Below are 18,580 nucleotides of genomic sequence, written 5' to 3'. Positions count from 1 at the left end.
CGGTGAATCCCTGTGGAACGGAGATTGTCCTGGTGACCAGAGGGAGCCCAACCAGGAGAATGGAGGAGATGTTAGTATATTGGGGCCAATAAAATCTCCTTGAAAGTTGGTTTCTTAGAGACACATTGGGGACACCACAGTGCTTTCACCCAGCTGTCCCGCTGGCATTATGAGGCCAATAAACTCTCCTAAGATTCTATGAGCCTAATGGCCTCTCTTCCTGCACATTACCCCGAGCCCGGGCCCCGACTTCCGTGAAGACGCGGGGTGCTGCTCGCTGAAATGTGACGCCGTCACGTGGCCACTTCTGGAATGTCTTAGGGCAACTGGAGATCAATAAAGTGTCCTCAGACCCTGCCTGCCAGACCCCATCTCTGCCTGGGTTCTCTGGGATTTTAGTGAGGACACAGCCTGTAAGGTGGAGAGTGGGCCCTCTACACAAAACAGACACCTGTTAAATAGGAAGTGTTCCTAGGGGACCCCGGCTGAGGTGGGAGGTATTTATGCAATGGGGAAAACAAACCACCAGGGAAGGGAAGGGAAGGGAAGGAGAAGGGAGCAGTGGTGGATCATCAAGGCGGCCTGAAGGGAAAAACCATGAATCATCCAGATTGGTCTTAAAGAATCTGCGTGGGGACCAGGGCACACAGAGGCTTCCGGCAGAACCGTGGTGCAGTTGCCGTGTGTGGACCATCACCTGCAGCGGCCCCACTGCCGCACCCCAGAGCATCCCCTTCATGCTGGGTGTGCACCGGAGTCTCCCGAGGCTCTCGTTAATGTGCAGATTCCTCACCAGTCGGTCAGGACTGGGGCCCAAGATGCCGCATTTCTGACAAGCTCTCGGATGATACTGAAGCAGCTGGTCCCTGAAACTGTTGCCAGGACTAGAGCATCTCGGGTCCCACCCCAGCCACATGGAATCAGAATCTGCAGTTTATCACATCCCCGGGTGACTTACCTGCATACACAAGTCAGAAGTTTTGTTCTAGACAGTCCTGCTGCCCTGGAAATCAGAAAGAGGGCAAATCAGAGAAAACTGTGCCTGAGCATGAAGTTTGATCCTCTTGAAATGAGCAAACTAAGGGACCAGATGGAGCCATCATCTATGAGTTCCCACGTTCATGGAGCAAATCCATCACACCTGCAGATGCCGCGAGACTGGATGTGCTGGACGGGGACCGGCCCTTCATTAGGCAGGACTGGTGGTTACATACTTTGTCCCAGCCGCTCCTAAATCTTGTCCATTCATGCAGCCACGTGGCTATTCAGCTGGTGGCAACAATGCCCACAATTTTCTCTGATTTTCAAAAGGCAAAGCAACCAATGGTTTTTGTTAAAGTGTAGATGTACCAAAACACGGTTAAACAAAGTTCTGGGAATCGGTCCTGACAGGTCAAATTCATGTGTGTTATGTGAAACCTCAGTGAAGACACTGAATAAAACACAGTACTTTGGGAGGCTCTGATTTCAGGAGGGACACCGGGAAGCAAGGCATTGCCTGCATAAAGGAACAGGCATAGAAAAGCATTTCAAAAGTCTCCCCACGGATAGGTCTGAGAAAAACCCTAACTATTACCAGCAAAAGGAAATTCCTTAAACTAGTAAGAAATGAAAGCTGGTGTATGCTTTACCCCAAAAAGCAAAAACAAACAGCAAAAAAATAGTGACAATGAAGAACACAGGACAGGAGAGGGGCCCCGGGACAAGCTCAGCTCGTCACTGACAGGTGAGTACAGATCTTTGGCAAGACTCAATCTGTCCAAACCTTAGTTTCTCTGTCCCTAAAACTGGCCATCTGACTAGTCCAAAACTCCTTCTTAGGTCTAAGAATCTGGATTTCCAAAATTTATGATTTTATCAATCTTCATTTGGGGGCTTTTCTGTGGCTTTCAAAGTAGACTTAAACAAATGCATTTAAAATATCTTTTTTTGAGAGATATTTTTATCTTTTTTTTAAAAAGGAAACTGAAAAGACAATCCACAGAATGTAAGAAAATATTTGTAAATCCTATCTGCTAAGGGACTTATATTCAGAATACATAAAGAACACCTACAACTCAATAATGAAAAGATAAATAACCCACTCTAAAAGCTGACAAAGGATTTGAATAGATATTTCTCCAGAGAAGATATACAAATAGCCAATAAGCATGTGAAAAGACGTTCAGCACCATTAGGGAAATGCAAATCAGAGCTGCAGTGAGATACTACTGCGCACCCACTAGGATTACTGTGATCAAAAAGACAGACAAGTAGTGGCAGGAACGTGGAGAAACTGAAACGCTCAGACTTTGCTGTTGGGAACGTGCAATGGTGCAGCCTCTTTGGAAGACCTTCTTTTGAGGCAGTCCCTCAAAAAGTTAAACACAGAATTATCATATGATAATTCCAAAGGCATGGTCAGCAATTCCACGCCTGTCTATGCCCAAGAGAAATTAAAATATATGTCTATGGAAAAAATTGTACACAAACGTTCATAGCAGAATTATTTATAACAGCCAAAAGTGTAAATAACACAATGTCCATCAGTCAATGAATGGGTGAATGGAATGTGATCTATCCATACGACGGACTATCATTCAACCATAAAAAAAGAATGAAGCGCCAATACACGCTACAACATGGATGACCGCTGAAAACATTATGCAGGACGAAAACAAGCAAGCACAGACGGCCATTTGTTGTTCGGTTCCATTTATACAAAATGTCCAGACTAGGCAAATCTATAGAGACAGAAAGTAGATTAGTGGTTGCCAGGGGCAGAGACGAAGGGAAATTGGCTGCTAAAAGGATTTCTTCTAGGAGGGGTGAAAATGCCCTAAAATTAGATTGTGGTGATGGTCACACAACCTGTGAAATTACTGAAAAACACTGGATCATACACGTTAAATGAGTGAATTGTAGAGAATGAATTCTAGCTCCATAAAGCTGTTTATACGTGAAAGTTACGACATTTATTTTTTCATTTTTTAAACTTGGCATTGGCATCTCACACAAAATGAAGAAGAAGCCCACGTGGTAAACACAGCTCCGTGAGTCTCCACAAACTGAATCGCTCCGTGCACCCAGAAGCCCCTCGTGCCCCTTCAGCCACGTCCCCCGCCACCACGCTTTCTGATACCCTCGCTTAGTTCTGCCGAGTGTTGACCCTTATGTAAAAAACAATCACACCCTTCGTACTCTTGTGTCTGGCTTCTTTCACGCAAAGTGTTTTTGCAAGATTCATCCCTTTTGTGGCAGGCAGGCTGCTCAGTCTCACTGCCCTGTGAAGTTCCGTTATGTGGATGTGCCACGGTTATGTAACTGTTCTGCTGTTGGTGAATAATGGCTAGTTTCCAGTTTCTTCTTCGTGTCACAAAGAGTACTCTCGAACTTTTGCTTGAACAGGTCCACACATACAGTGGACACATATATGCCCAGGAGAACTGCTGGGGCATGAGGATCGTGTGTTTTCGGTGTTCATAGATGTTGTCATAGTTTTCCAAAGTGGTCGCCTCACTTTACGCTTGAACAGCAAAGTGTGAGCTTCATGTACTCCGAACACTCACCATACTAGGAATTTTTTGTGGGGGAGGGGGAGAAGGTGTAATTTTGAGCCAGTCTGGTGGCTTGCTATTTGCCATATTCTTTTTTTTTTTTTAACCCTGCCTTAGTCCGAGTTGCTGTAACAAAATTACCATAGACTGGGTAACTTAAGGCAGCAGATACTTATTTCCCATAGCTCTGGAGGCTGGGAGTCCAGCATCAAGGCACCAGCCTCTCCAGTGTCTGGTGCGGGCTGGCTTCCTGGTTCCTGACCATCTTCTTGCTATGTCCTCACTTGAAGGAGGGAGTGAGGGATCTCTCCAGGGTCTCTTTTCTAAGGGCACCGATCTCATTCATGAGGGCTCCACCCTCACGATCTAATCACCTTTCAAAGAGGCAACCTCCTCATACCATCATGCGGGGAGGCAGGTTTCAACGTAGGAGTCTGGCGGGATGCACTGAGTCTCTAGCAAACCCCAACCCCATTAACAACTTCAACAAGAAGGTGGGATGGTCCCCAAGGTTCTCCAAGGTTGTTCTCCAAGGTTGTCGTCTGTACTGAGGTCATCCAGAGTCTTGGCCCTTCCAGAAATGGTAAGTACACCACCCTGATAGAACCTGTGTTCCCATCACCGCTGTCTGTGGAGAGTCTCCATGTTTTCCGTAGAACAGGCGGGAGGAAAGCACCCATTCTACTGTTTCACATTCTCTAAGTGACTTTAATTCGTCTGTATTCGTCCTAAGTCTGTCAGGGATTTTCGCTTGGGTAACCAGAAACGTGGAACGCTCTAGCTTTGATGCAAATATAGTTACATCACTGCTTCATCTTGAAATAAAAATACATTCAGGACCCTGCATGCCGTGCTAACCAAAGGTTTGGGCTTTCCCTTCCTCCTTCAACGTCTGGAAATCTCAAGGAGAAAGGACTCTGCTCCTGAGGGATTAACCCATTCTGCACCACCTGCCTGTGAGTGTCTCCTGTCAGACGCTGACACTGACCAGGCTTGTCCAGGCTCTTTGGTGACTTTATGAGCTGGATGGGTGAGTGGAGGGGGGATCATGAGACTCAGGATTGGCCAGGGCAGCCCTCTGATGAAGCAAAGGTCTGTCCTAAATGTAGTGAGAGGAGTGTGACATCTCAGCCCCCTCCTTTCTTCCCCAATCTTTTTATTTCTAGATAACTGTAGGTTCACATGCAGTTGTAATAAATAATGCAGAGAGGTCCTTTGTACCCTTCACCCAGTCTCCCCCAGTGGTAACATCTTGCGAAACTATAGCACAACATCACTGCAAGAATATTGACAAAACAATGCAATCCACCAATCGTTCAGACTTCCCCAGTTTTATTTATTCATGTGTGTGTGTGGTAGGTGGGTGTGTATGTGCTTACTTCTATGCAAATTTATCAAGTGTACGTTCCTGTAGCCACCACCACGGTCAAAATACAGGACATGGTTTTCACAAGGGTCCCTCCAGGTGCCCCCTTATCCCCACGCCCGCCTCCCACCTGCCCTCCTCCATCCCCGGCGACCACCAGTCCGCAGCCGGGTTACACACGCGTCAGCAGCTGGCTCCTCTGTTGCTGAGTGGTGTCCCTCAGTACAGATGTGTCAGCAGGTGTTTCCCACTTACCCATGACAGGACATTCAGGGTTTCTCAGCTGGGGGTTATTCCCCCCAAAAGCTGCTATGTGCATTTGCATACAGGGTTTTGTGTGAACACAAGTTTTCATTTCTCTGGGATAAATGCTGAGGAATGAAATTTCCAGGTCGATGAAAATCGCCTGTTCAATTTTATAAGAAATCGCCAAGCTGTTCTCCAGAGTGGCTGCACCTGTTGCATTCCCAGCAGCAGTGGATGAGGGGGTCCAGCTTCTCCGCACCCTCGCCAGCACCATTATTTATTTTAGCCGTTCTGGTAGGTGTGCGGGGATAGCTTGTTGCCATTTTAATTTGCATTTTTCTGATGGCTCCTGATACTGAACATCTTCTCCTGTGCTAATTTGTCATCTAGGTCTCTTCTTTGGTGAAATCTCCGTTCATGTCTTTTGCCCACTCTCTCTCCTTTTAACTAAATTTGCTTAACTAAAAAATTCAATGTGGCAGCATTTAAAGGAACAGGAAGCATGTACCCCTGTCAGAAAAACAAACAAAACTGGGAGATGGGCATCCTCACACATTCACGTAAAGACCTGCAGACATGGCTGTAAGAACCAGCTGTGATGGGGTGGGTCTAGCTCAGTGATGGAGCACGTGCTTAGCAGGCACGAGGTCCTGGGTTCAATCCCCAGTATGTCCACTAAAAAATAAATAATTAAATTAAATTAAACTCCAATAATTAAAAAAAAAATAATAGTCAGCTGAACTTATCAATCTCTGCCAAGGAGGAAATACAAACACATAAGTCAAAGCCTCAACGGTTTCTGGCAGATTTCTGAAGGCTCCAGAAGAATGTGTCTCTACGATGCTCTTCAACAGGTTCATGTCTGTTCTTATCTGAGGGGCACGGATGTGTTCACAACTGAGCTAATGTGTCTTCGAGGCCCCATTAGGATTCAGACGGCATCCTCAAACCCAGGGCTGACTCTAACACACGGTGCTGTAAGCAGCGCATGAAGATTCTATTTTGGTGGAAATGGACATGAAGGAACTCCTGGCTTACAGTTTTCCAGCCCACAATCATGTCTTCTCTGTTCTGGGACACAACATCCTGGGAGACGCCCGGGCGTTTTAGAAAGCAAACAGACTGCAGTTGCCTTGTTTGCAGGGAGTTCCAGGTCCGGGAACAGGAGCTTCTGCAGCTTCCCTGCAGGGTTAGGGGTCCACAGTGAAAGCGAGCCACAGAGTGGGCTCTGTGCACGTGCACCCACGTCCACAGCAGCGTTACTCACAGTAGCCGAGAGGTGGAAGCAACCCAAATGCCCCCTGACGGATGAAGCGCTAAACAGAATGTGGTCTCCACATACAGTGGAATATAATTCCGTTTTTAAAAGGAAGGGAATTCTGACCCAGGCTACAACACGCATGAAGCTTGAAGACATTAAGCGAAGTGAAACAAGCCAGTCAACAAAGGACAAAGGGTGCACGATCCCACTTACAGGGGGTGCCCGGAGGAGTCAAAGTCAGAGACAGAGGGGGAAGGGTGGGTGCCGAGGGATGAGGGAAGGCAAAGGGAAGTTACCGTTTAGTGGGGACAGGGTTCCAGTTGGGAAGATGAACAGGGTTCTGGGGGTGGACGGTGGTGAGGGCTGCCCAATGATGGGTCTGTACTTGAAGCCACTGAACTATACACCCGGAAATGGTTAAAATGGCAAATTTTATGTTCTGTATATTTTACCACAATTTTTTAAAAAGGGAAAGAAAAGATGGGCTCTTTACTTTCAGACACACTTTGATCTGGTCTTCCCAGTTACTGCCCAGGTCTGCTCAGAAGCTGGCTTGTTTTGATTCCCCAAACCTCCAGGAAGGAACAAAGTGTAACAACCTGGCAACTGGTTCTCATTACCTTAGGAAGCAAAGACCATTCTCTTATTTGCCAGCAGCTGGGTCCAGCTTGATTAGGTCCACTGGAAACACCGCCCTGCCCTTTGGAGCAGCAGGAAAAACTGGCTTTGGAGCAGGAATTTAACAGAAATTCACGTCTTGTTGGCAGAAGAGATATTTGCTGATTTTTTCTTATCTTCAGCATCCTTGGTGGACACTGCCTTGTTCAGATATCAAAGGCTTCCGAGCTAGAATGAGCCTTAAAGATGATTTAATCCAAGCCCAGTTGGGGAAACAGACCACACATCACGGCAGGAAGGGACAGACCCAGGCCACTGCCCTCTGCCCTGCATCGAGCTTCTCACTGTTTATCACACCATCCAGGCCCCCAGGGAGGCTGGTATGACAGAAAAATCTCCTGGGAGAAAAATACCTGCAAATAGATCCGTTGTCTTCTGAAAGAAAGGGGGAGAAGGCCCTGCCCCACAGAGGTCACGCCCACGGTCACAGGGTCCTGGTAGATGCACTGGACACTCAGGGCGCCATGTTGATGCCTTGCTGAACAACATTCACATCATCATAAGAGGAATATTCACTGCATCCCCGCCGTGGGTCACACCGCTCAAAGCACCAGAAAGTGCTGTGTTCCTCCCATCTTACAACTGAGACAACCGAGGCCCAGAAAAATCCATCAACGCCCAAGGCACACGGCTGGTAAGATGCTGACCCAGACCAGCCCCAAAGCCTGACGGCTCTTTGTGGTCCCAGCTCTTAACGCTAGACCCGCTCCTCCTTCACAAATGGACACGGCATCCTGGGAGTGCGCCCTGTCACCATCTCAAGAACCTCAGCGACTCGTGCTCTGAGCCGGGGTGTGAGCTGGACCACGAAGCCATTGGAGGCTGTGGGTTAGCAGGACTGGCGTGTGGCAGCTGCTGCCCCCTGCTGGGCAGCCTGGGCTCAGCAGCCTCTTGCTGGGGGCCTGCCGTGGAGAGAAAGCCCCTGAGGGCAGTTCTGTGAGTGGCCAGTGCAAGGTCATCTCTCCCGCTCCTCCCCTCACTACTGGTCCTCTTCCTGCAGGGGGGTGGGTGAAGGAGCTGAGTGGGTTTCTCAGCATCCCGAAGACAGCCTCACCCAGCTCCGCTGGGTGGCCCATGCTGGTTAGGGAGTCCCGGGCAGACGTGAGCTCTTGCCTTCATCCAGGGGAGGGTCTCCAACGCCGCTCCTGGGGCGGGGAGGCAGGGAGAGGGGGCCCAGGCCACTCAGAAACAGAGCCGACTACCTGGGCAGCCAACAGCCTGGGCCCCAGCACACACACCTTCCTCTAAGTGCAGGGGCCTGAAGTGCGTGCTCCGTCCAAGGGGGACAAACCTGTCCTGTCACAGAGTGGTCGACCTCTCTGTTCTCACCGCAGGGAGTCTTCCTAAGCCGGACCAAACCCACGTGCTCTTTAGGAGGTAAAATAAGCCTCTTGCTCTGCATTATTTAGATTCCGAACATTTGTGAGCTGCCAAGGTCCCTCCTCAGTCGGCCGCCGGTTTCAGGCTCCGCGGCCTCTAAGCCGCGCCAGCCAAGCTGCCAGCGCATCACACGGGAGTCGTCCACGGCTGCAGGGCAGGTTTTTTGTTTCCACCTGAGTGTTTTGGGTGATGAGAGAGTTCTCTATCTCACTGGTGGTGTGGTGACAAAACTTACTTATACACGTCCAATGAGGCAGTTGTGTTGTATGTAAACAGTATCTCAACAGAGTTGAGGGGGTTTTTAAATATCCATTTGAAGGCAGTTTCTTCTCTCTGGTCACGCGTGAATCCTCATGTGGAAAGCCAACTACCTGGCACCGTCTTTTGGGGCTCATTCCAGCGGTGGTTTAGCTACGCTCGTGGACCCATGTGCTCACTGGCCGGCTTCCAGGTAGGAACGTGCCCCGGAGACAGGAATGGGCTGGATCCAGCCCAGGGCTCGTGGGGCTCCGTCCCCAGGGAGCGTCTCCTTCCCACAAGCTCCCAAGGCAGCGCTCCTGTCAGGCAGCCTTGTCTCCCCAGTTTTCTCCTTGTGCTCTTGTCCTCGACCCCCTTTCCATCAGCACTCGCTCCCTGGTTAACCCCCCACCTAAAGGTCTCACGTATCGCCCAAGTGTGGGTGACTCCCAAGCTCCTCGCTCTTGCCTGGATCTTTCCCTCAGACTAAAGATGGTGGGTGGATCTCCAACTGCCACCTCAACGCCCTTCTTGGATATGGGCAACCCTAACTTAAGTCCAAAATTAAACCCTGGTTTCCTCCCAGACTCTCCTTGAGCATCCTAGACGACCTTGGTTGGTGCCTGGAAATTCTTCGCGGTGATCCTGGGCTTCTGACTTACTCGAGTCACGGGGACCACTGCACCCTGAGAGACTGTCTTCCAGTGCACCTTGCAGGCTGAAGACTTGGGGAGGACTGAGGGAGCTGACCAGGAACCATCACAGGTGAAGAACACAGTCCACATCCAGAACAGCAGCCTCTCAAAGAAGCTATAAATCAGCCGGGATGGTAAACGGAGAGCACAGTTTGAAGATACGCGGCCCGGGGAACGGCTGTGTGCCTTCGGAGCTCTTCAGGGGGAGCTATAGATAATTCTGATTGCTGACTTGGGGTTACTTCCCCTCCGCCCTCCTCCCCTCTCACCACCAACGGAGAGGAAGCTTCAAGCCAGAATACATTTGAATGGCAAAATAATTTATGCTTAATTAGGGTGCTGGATTTAAAATTAGAAGTTCACATGCATAATCACATAGATTGTTTAATCGCATTGTTTTGCCACTCATTAGCCGCTTTTCCTAGGGATCTCTGACACCGGAGCCTCCTCCCGATTCCTACAAACCATGCCAAATTCATCTTCCTAAATGCCGTTTCATGAGCTGCCTCCAAAAAGATTGAGTAGTGGCTCGTCCGCAGCTGATTCCTGGCACTTATGACCCCGCTTGCAGACCAAGGCCCCTTCCCCACGCCTTCCACTCTGCTGGCTGGTCCACACAGCTGGCGGTCGCTCTGGGTCCCTTTGCTCGCTCTCTTCCCTCCATCTGGGAGGGAACCTTTCCACCTACCAAAATTCTGCCCATTCCTTAAGACTCCATTCAAAAGCCACCAGCACAGAGTCCTCTGGTTACTACGACAAGACGTCTTCTCCCCTGCCACCCCGCCGCCACCACCGATTGCCCAAGCTCAGGAAGCCCTTTATTACATATTTTTATCAAGTTGGCCCCGGAGCCAGAAAGCTTGCCCTACAAGCCTTTGTAGCCGACAAGGGGGCTCACGAAGACGGTTCTTTGGGATTAAGGGTAAGTGAAAGATAAACCATGACTCTCCTTAGTCCTCTGTGGTCAGAGGACAGAAGGCGGGGGATGGGCTCAAAGCAGGAAGCTTCCCCTCCTGTAGGTGCCACTAAAGTCACAGGCTCTCAGTGCCATGCACAGATTTCCTCGGCTCCTAGCCAGCTACCTCACCCCATGTTCTAGTTGGCACTGCTGTGTCCCAGCTCGCTACCCCATCATCTCTCCCCCCGTGTCAGCAGATGACCTTGACTCTTACTTCACTCAAAGAAAAGACACCATCAGCCCTCATCCATCACTCATCTGGACCTCGGGGCAAACTCACCTCTGCCTTTGGCGCATCCATCCCTCCTCCGCCTCCAACACCAGCTGTGGTCCTTCTGCCGGAGCCCAGGGCCCCAGCTCACTCTGAGGACCAGCCCGTCGGCACCATCATTCCTTCCCCCTTTCTGCAGGACTTTTCCCTCTATATAAGTTTTACCTCTTAGAATAGAAGCCTGCTCGAACCTCTGCAGTCTCACAGTTACAGGTCTGTCCCTGGGGTGGCTAACTTTATGTGTCACTTGACTGAGCCTCAGAGTGGTCAGAGATCTGGTCACTCATCACTTCTAGCATGTCCGAGGGTGTTTCCAGAGAAGACTAGTATCTGAGTTGGGAGAGCGAGTAAAGCAGGTGGCGCTCCCCATGTGGGTGGACATCACCAAATCCACGGAGGACCTGCACAGAGCAAAGTGGCAGAGGAAGGGGCGTGTGCTCCCTCTGCCCGACTGGGCTGGGACGTCGGTTTTTCCCTCCCCTGGACGAGGCCTTACACCACTGGTTCTCCTGGTTCTCAGGCCTTTGGACTCAGACCAGAGCTCCACCACCAGCCCTGCTGAGTCTCCAGCTTACAGAGCGCAGGTCATGGACTTAGTCTCCATCACCATGTGAGTCAACTCCTTATAACAAACCTAGACAGCTAGTAAAACGATGCAGATAGCTCACGACGCCTGGTGAGGGCGGCCTCAAGCTTCCTTCTCGCAAAATGAACGGTTTTGCCCGTGAGTCATTACCATTTGGAGTCCAGAGCCCAGAGGTCTTGTCCCCTGGCCAGGATTGAGAGGCTCCTGTGAGCATTTTGCCTAACTGACATTTTCTTGAATGTATTGACTCATTTAGTCATTTGAGAGCTGAGTCTTACTGACCTGAAAACCATTGTCTCCTTTTTTACATTTTTACATAAACTGCATATAAGCCATATCTCTTACGTGTTTTCTTATAAAATAAATAGATCCTCATTATAGAAAAAAGGATAATGCAGATAAGTGAACAGAATAAAATAAAATACATCCTTCAAGTCTTTAAATAAATATAGTTTTAGGTTTTTTTTTTTTTTTACAAATATTGGATCACAATATGCATTCAACTTTGAAACCAGATTTTCACTTAACAGTGAACTGTAAAACAAATTTCCACGCCATGAAATAATCTGTCCTAACAGATTTGCACGGGGATACAGAATTCCACCAAATCAATGTACCACAATTTATTCAGCCAATTCTCTATTGTAGGATATTTGGGTTATTTCCTACTTGCAGGGGTTCATCAAGTGGTCCCTCCCAAAGAAAATATCCCACCCCAGAAATGGCTGGCAATCCTCCAAATGACAGTTTTTCAGCTTCAACAATTTTAAGATCCACTCTCTGTCAGAACTAGCTCTCAGCCATGTCCTCTGCTCCACAGGTCTGTCATTTCCAAACCCTGTACCACACTGCTGATCACTGCCACTTTGCACCTTCTAGGGGAGTTCCATCTTTTACACGTTCCTCAAAGTTTTCTAAACTATTCTCATTTATGTATTTGGGGGGAAGGGGTACTTTTTCAGCATGATTCTAAAAGCATTATTTTACTGTAGAAAAGTGAGATAATACAGATATTCAAACATACTCATTTAGAGAGAACCACGTTAACATTTGGAATCCGTCCTTCCAATCTTTCTCCAAGAACAGTTTCGTATATACTTTACCAAAAATAAAATCATGCTGTAACATTCTGCCCTCTGAAAACTGTATGCCCACCAGAAATGTACATAAATGCCCCTTTCCCTGTAGTCACCTCAATGCGCAAACGCACACATTTTAAAAGCCTTGTCAATGTAATGTCTGGTTTTAATTTGCATTTCTCTGAATATTAGTGAAGTTTAACATCACTTTAAGAGATTTACTGACATTTTAACTTCTTTTTTGTGAGATGGCTCTAAATGTCCTTGGCCCCTTTTACCGTTGGAGACTTGGAGTTGTGCTTATTGAATAGTAAGAAACCCTTTACATGTGAAGGCTCAGTGCTCTGATATAGCTCTCACAAGTGCTCTTTCCATTTGTTTTTGGAGCTTTTTTATATTTAGAAGTTTAAAATTGCATTTTTGAGCAGAGCTGTCTTCTTCTATATCCTGTCTTTGTTTTAGTATTTAAGGAGTTCTTCTTCAGCCCAAGGTAATAAAATATGTTTTGTACTCTCCTTTAGTGGCTATATGATTTTGTTTTCACTATTTAACTTTTTTAATCATCTGAGACTTCTTTTGGTGCATAATATGACAAATTTAACTTTTTGTTTTTCCAGCTTTCCCAACTCCATTTATTGTTAAGTCTTTTCCTTCTTGATGAATTAAATGCCACTATTTCCTAAACCTATTTATCATTTCTGTTTCCAAACGTCCTATTTTCTTCCATCGATCTTCCATGGAATCTTTTGCCGCTGCCACACTTAGGAGAACTGTGGAGGCTCTACCACATATTTGGCCATCTGGAAAGGCAAGCGTTCTCTCAATATGCTTCTTTTACTGAATTTCCTAGGCATTGGTGTGAATTTACTTTTCCAGGATTCTCTCTTATACACCTTGCTGGCATATGGAACACTTTTTTTTTTTTTAATTTGGGAAGCACAATTGGCTAGCTTAATGAACATTTTTATAAGTTCTAACTAAGGTTGGTTGTTTTTTCAGTTGATTCACTTAGATTTTGCAAATAGTTGTATCATCTGGAACCAATGGTTGCTCTTTTTGTTTTGTTTTGTTTTGTTTAATATTTATATTGTTCTTATTTCTTTTCCTGACTCATCACACTGGCTAAAACTTGTTGAAGAACATAGAATACTGTCAGAGCTCCCGTTGGCTTCAGGCTTCCAGACACCAAAACCTGTGCTTGTGGGATGGTCCCGGTCGCCTTCTGACGTCATGTCTTTCTTTCTCCTTGGGAGCACTTGACTGGTGTCCCTGGGAGAAAGAATTCACTCGCATGGCTTAACCCCTTCTGGATTCATCTGGGGTCTGCCTATCCATGGTCTCTCTGCTTCCCAGGAAGGGTCAGTCCTTGTTGGGGCGGGGTGGGAAGGGAGGGTCAGGCCTGCCAGGGACTGTGTGTACTGCCTAATACAGGGACTGCTAGCAAGCGCCTCTGGCTTCAGATCTAAAGGCTCCTACTTCAGCTGGCTCCCCAGTAACGAAGCTGGCACTTTGAGCCCCATCTGTCTGATGCCTCCTCTCAGGTGATTCCAGACTGAGACACGGAAGATGTCATGGTACGTAGTCTGCTGGCCTGTTTTGTTCTTGGCCGTAGTAAGAACAATCTCTATTTCAGCATTAAATATTAAGTTGATTGTTACTTTTAGAAAGATCATCTCTGTTATGTAAGAAAGTACTTTTTGATCTAGTTCCCTGGAAGTTTTAATAAGAAATAGCTGTGAGAGTTATAACAGAGGTTAGTATCTACTGCGATGATTGGATTGTATTCTCATCTGACATATTATGAGACAATGTATTAGTATGTTTTTTAAAGCTAAACAAACGTTGCAACCCTACAATTAACCCTACTTGGTCACATGAAGTATTCTTTCAACACGTTTCTGGATTTGATTTGTCAATATTTTACATAAGATTTTTGGAATTATATTTGTAATTGATGTTGGTCTAACTTTGTCATTATTGCTATGATTTGCTATTATGTTTGCTGTGTTTTATTTTGGCTTTTTTAAAATATTTCTTTGACAGCCTTTTCTAGTTTCAAAGGCAGAACTGATGTCCTGTGGTAACTATGCCTTCATTATTTAGTTTTTGTTTCTTTTCCTGAAAAACCACCAATTTCATTAAGACTTTTTGGGAAAATGAAAAGAAACAAAAACTAAACCTAGTTTTAGCCTCTTTTCCTAAGTTTATTATCATCGTGCTTGTGTTCTTGGTTTTTTACTGATCTTGCTAGAGGTATTTTCAAATCATTTTTCAAAATAATGTTGAATTTTTAAATCATCTTAACTATTGTCCTATTTATTCTATGTCATTATTTTCTAAATTTATTAGTCCTACATTTTTGCCTCCTTGGTCTTATTTTTGTTTTACTTTCTCTGCTGTTGAGGTGAATGCTTAATTCCTTTATCTTCCTTCTTTTGTGTTCCATAATAAAAGCATTGAATACTCTGAATTTTCTTCTAATGGTAACTTTGGCTGCCTCCCGTACGCAGTGCCCTCCCTGTCATTCATTTGAAATAACTTCTGGTCACTGATTCGATTTCTCCTATAAAATTTGGGTTATTCATCTAAAAACTGCTTTTGTTTGTTCTGAATATCCAAGTGCTTTGATGACTTTTGCTTATCTAGAGATATTGTTATATTTTCATTTTATTCACTCGCCATCAGAGAATATAAATACATTTCTCTGAAAATGTATTAATATTTTCTATATGGCCTATGATCCGAACACATGTCCATGGAACACGGGCATTTGAAAAGACTGTGTCGTTGTTGGTTTACATGCTACAAAGTGCAATACGTACCTGCTACACCTGTGTATTTATTACATGATAGTGGAAGGCACATCTACCCTACCCCGGACATTGGGCAACTTCCTACTGATTTCCGTCCAGTTTTATCTCAGTCCAGACGTGTTCTAACTGCAAGTCTCTTGTCCATTTTTCTACTGGGTTGCCTACCTTTTTTTACTGGTTTGTAAGAGTTCTCTTTCCAGTGGGCTTCTGAGTTCCCAGACCACTAAGAGTGAGTTTCCCACAGTTGACAGGTCAATGAGGAAGAGGAGGAAAGGACTGGGCAATCTTGGGGGCACCAAATAGCATCCAAACCAGATGCTCATTGGCTGACAGGCTGACCTTTGACTAAGGGGTCTGGAAGGTGAGCTAAGCGACACTTCAACCCTGGGTCAGTCCCCGTGGAGCCTCCTGATGTCCACAGTGCAATGTCTCACTCTTCTGCTGTCTGGGGTTCCTCCACCCATACTCCACCTTCCCCAAATCAGGTCTTTGTTTGGTTTCAAAATGTGAAGAAACTCTCAGAAAAGCTCCTCTGAACATTTCTGTATGGTATCTGTTTCAGTTGCTTTTTTCAAGACAGTCTATTTCTTTTTTTTATATTATGAAATATAAGACACAAACAAAACTTCACACACAAACACACACAACTGCTCAGTGAATCATCACTAACACCCTTGTAACCACCAACCAATTCAAGAAATAAAATACTATCTGAAGTTTCCCAGTTACTCCCTCCTCTCTTCCTAAAAAAGGCAACCACTGTCTTGACTTCAATCCCCAGTTTACTTTCCCCCATTTTTTTCATCTTTAAGTAAATGGTGTCATACAGAATTTACTCTTTGGTGTCTGGCAGCTTTCAACTATTCAGCACGATGCTTGTGGGCGACGAACACCTGCTGCAGGCAACTCTTCATGGCTGCGTCTTTTCCGTCGTAGGAACACACGACCTTTATCCAGTCTACTCTTGATGGACAGTCAGACTGCTTCTGGTTTGAAGCTTTGGGAATAATGCTGCTACAAACATTCCTGAACGTGTCCTTTGATGGGAATGTGAGCACATTTGCCTCGGCGTGAGATTTTTGTTTCACTATACGCATGTCTTCAACTTGAGTAGATAATCTCAGTTTTCCGAAGTGGTTGGACCCTCATAGTTTTTGGAAATCCACATTGCCCCAGATCATTAAAAACACTAGCAAGCATTCTGGTGGCAGTGTAGAGGTATTTTAGTGTGGCTTTACTTCACATTTTTTGGTTGGTTAGTGAGATTATGCTGCTCCTTTCATTTATTTAGTGTTATTTGGATATCCTGTTTTGTGGAGGATCCAGTCAAGATTCTTGTCCATTTTTTGACTTCGTTGTCTCCCTTTTCCTAATTGATTTGTAGGAATTCTTTATATGATCTGAAGATGAGAACTTTGTTTTACATTTTGCTAGTATCTTTCCCCATTCTATGCCTTGCTTTTTTCTCTCTTAACAGGAACTTTTGATAAAGAGAATTTATTAATTTAAATAGAATACAATTAATCGATTTTTGTGTTCTGCTTGTTCCCAACCTAAGGTAATACCTAGAAGCTTTCTTTTTTTTTTTTTTTTTTCTTCTCTCTACAATCTACCTGGGGGAAAACTGAATATAGATTGAGATACAGGCCAAATGTACTTATTTGTTTGTTTATTTATTTACATAAAGATGTAACATCATCTCAGGTCAGTTTGCTCAAATGCTCCCACCCCTGCCGTGCCACCATATGTGTAAGTCTGGTCTAGATCCGCTACACTCTCTTTTTTTTTTTAACAAAGAATCAACTTTATTAGACATTCAGGGTCAGTTTCTCTTTTTGCCCTTGCCTGTAGCCCTGGCCGGTGTGAGGCCTGGAGCTGCTGCCTGGTACAGAGGGGAAGAGATCTGGTTGATGTAGAGCCGACCCAACCATGGAGAAGGTGAAGCAGGTGGTGACAGCAGACTCGGTCGATGAGGCCAGAGGCGAAGAGGACCAACAGGAGGCAGAGGAGAATCTCAGGGAAGATCTTCCCTTGGAATCCTTTGCCAAAGACAGGATTCTCCAGATTACTGAAGGCAGCGAGAGAGAAGGCGAAAAGGCGGGAACCAAGCAGGCCGCCCTGGATGGGGAGCCACTCGGTGGAGGCCAGTTGGCGGCTGTGCACCTGCAGCCCAGCGAAGAGCAGCGGGGACAGGAGGGAGGAGCGCGCCAGCGAGGCGCCTGTACCCACCGCCACCGCGCCCGGCCCCTGGGTCCGATCCGCGTCTCTGTCCCGGAGGAGGGTCGAACCGGGAGCGGCTGGCTGTGCGCATGCGTCAGGCGCCAGCCGTTCTCCTTCCTCCCCCACGTCTGCCTCGTTTTCCCTCCCGGCGCCCGGATGCAGCGCCCTCTTCCTCGGCGGGCGCTGTTCGAGGCTGACCGCTGGCCTCTTTATTGCTCTGTTGGTCTATTCTTGTGCCAGCACCACATGGCCTTAATGACGGTGGCTTTATAGTGAGTCTTAATTTCCCTTAGAGCAAGTTCTCCGCCCTTGGTTTTCATCAAGCATGGCTTTGCTGTTCTTGCTCTTGATTCTTACTCTGTATAAATGCTAGAATCAAGTTCCATGAAGAAAGGAAACCTCTCTTGGATTTGGATTGAAGTCATATTAACCTTATAGGTCAATGTGCAGAGGACTAGGGGGGGTGTGTGTGTGTGTGTTCTATGTGCTGCTTCACTGGGAAGGAGCCCCTGGAGCGGGCTCTGGCCCAGGCCCAGCCGCTCCCCGTTCTGTCCATCCGTCCAGCTCACTTGCAGGATGCTCGTCTCCTTGGCCAGGTGGACGATGGAGTGCAGGGCGCTGCTCCTCCACCCTTTGGTCCCACCATCTCTCTGCAGCTCCCTCTACATCTCAGGTGGTAATGAGGGCAGATCACCAAGGGAGCAAATGGCAGCCCTACTTCCTGCAGGTCCCCTAATCCTTTGGTGACTCTCTTGAGACCCCTGCTTTGGCCTTGGGATCCCCGACCCAACCACCCCCCTCCCTCCTTCTAGGGAGGGAGAGGGATACACTTTCTCCCTTAACTCAGAAAGCCACAAACTGTCAGCTTCCTCACTCCTCCCGAAGGGCCAGTGGGCAGCCCTCAGACCTCCCGGCCGGGAAGAGGCGGGCTCCCCACCACTGGCATCTCTCTGAACTTGGCATTGAGGGTGCTTAGTGCTTGTGTGCTCAGCTTACGACTTTGATACCCTCAGATCACTTCCTTTTTTTACTATTTTTTTTAAAACAAATTTTACCCACTTTTCTTTAAACATCTCAATTCTTGAGTTCTTAATTGTAATGTTTAATTTTTCCTTAATCAACTGGAGTCATTTTTAAATAATTTTTTTCTCAAGAGATGATGTTTATGAAAGATTCTTCAAGTCCTTTCATGACTGAAGATCTCTGACTCCCCACACATGATCACTAGACTGGTGGAGAATTAAGTTATTGGGT

General features: G+C 46.6%; 1 pseudogene; it reads right to left on the bottom strand.

Moving 5' to 3' along the window:
- Positions 1-16,897: 16,897 nt before the first annotated feature.
- Positions 16,898-17,577, bottom strand: LOC102518409 (annotated as a pseudogene).
- Positions 17,578-18,580: the final 1,003 nt, after the last annotated feature.

This window comes from Camelus ferus, chromosome 5 (assembly GCF_009834535.1).
Source record: "Camelus ferus isolate YT-003-E chromosome 5, BCGSAC_Cfer_1.0, whole genome shotgun sequence".
In the NCBI taxonomy this organism is placed as follows: Eukaryota; Metazoa; Chordata; class Mammalia; order Artiodactyla; family Camelidae; genus Camelus; species Camelus ferus.
The sequence above is the reverse complement of the archived record's forward strand: the minus strand, read 5'-3'. Positions and strand labels throughout refer to the sequence as shown.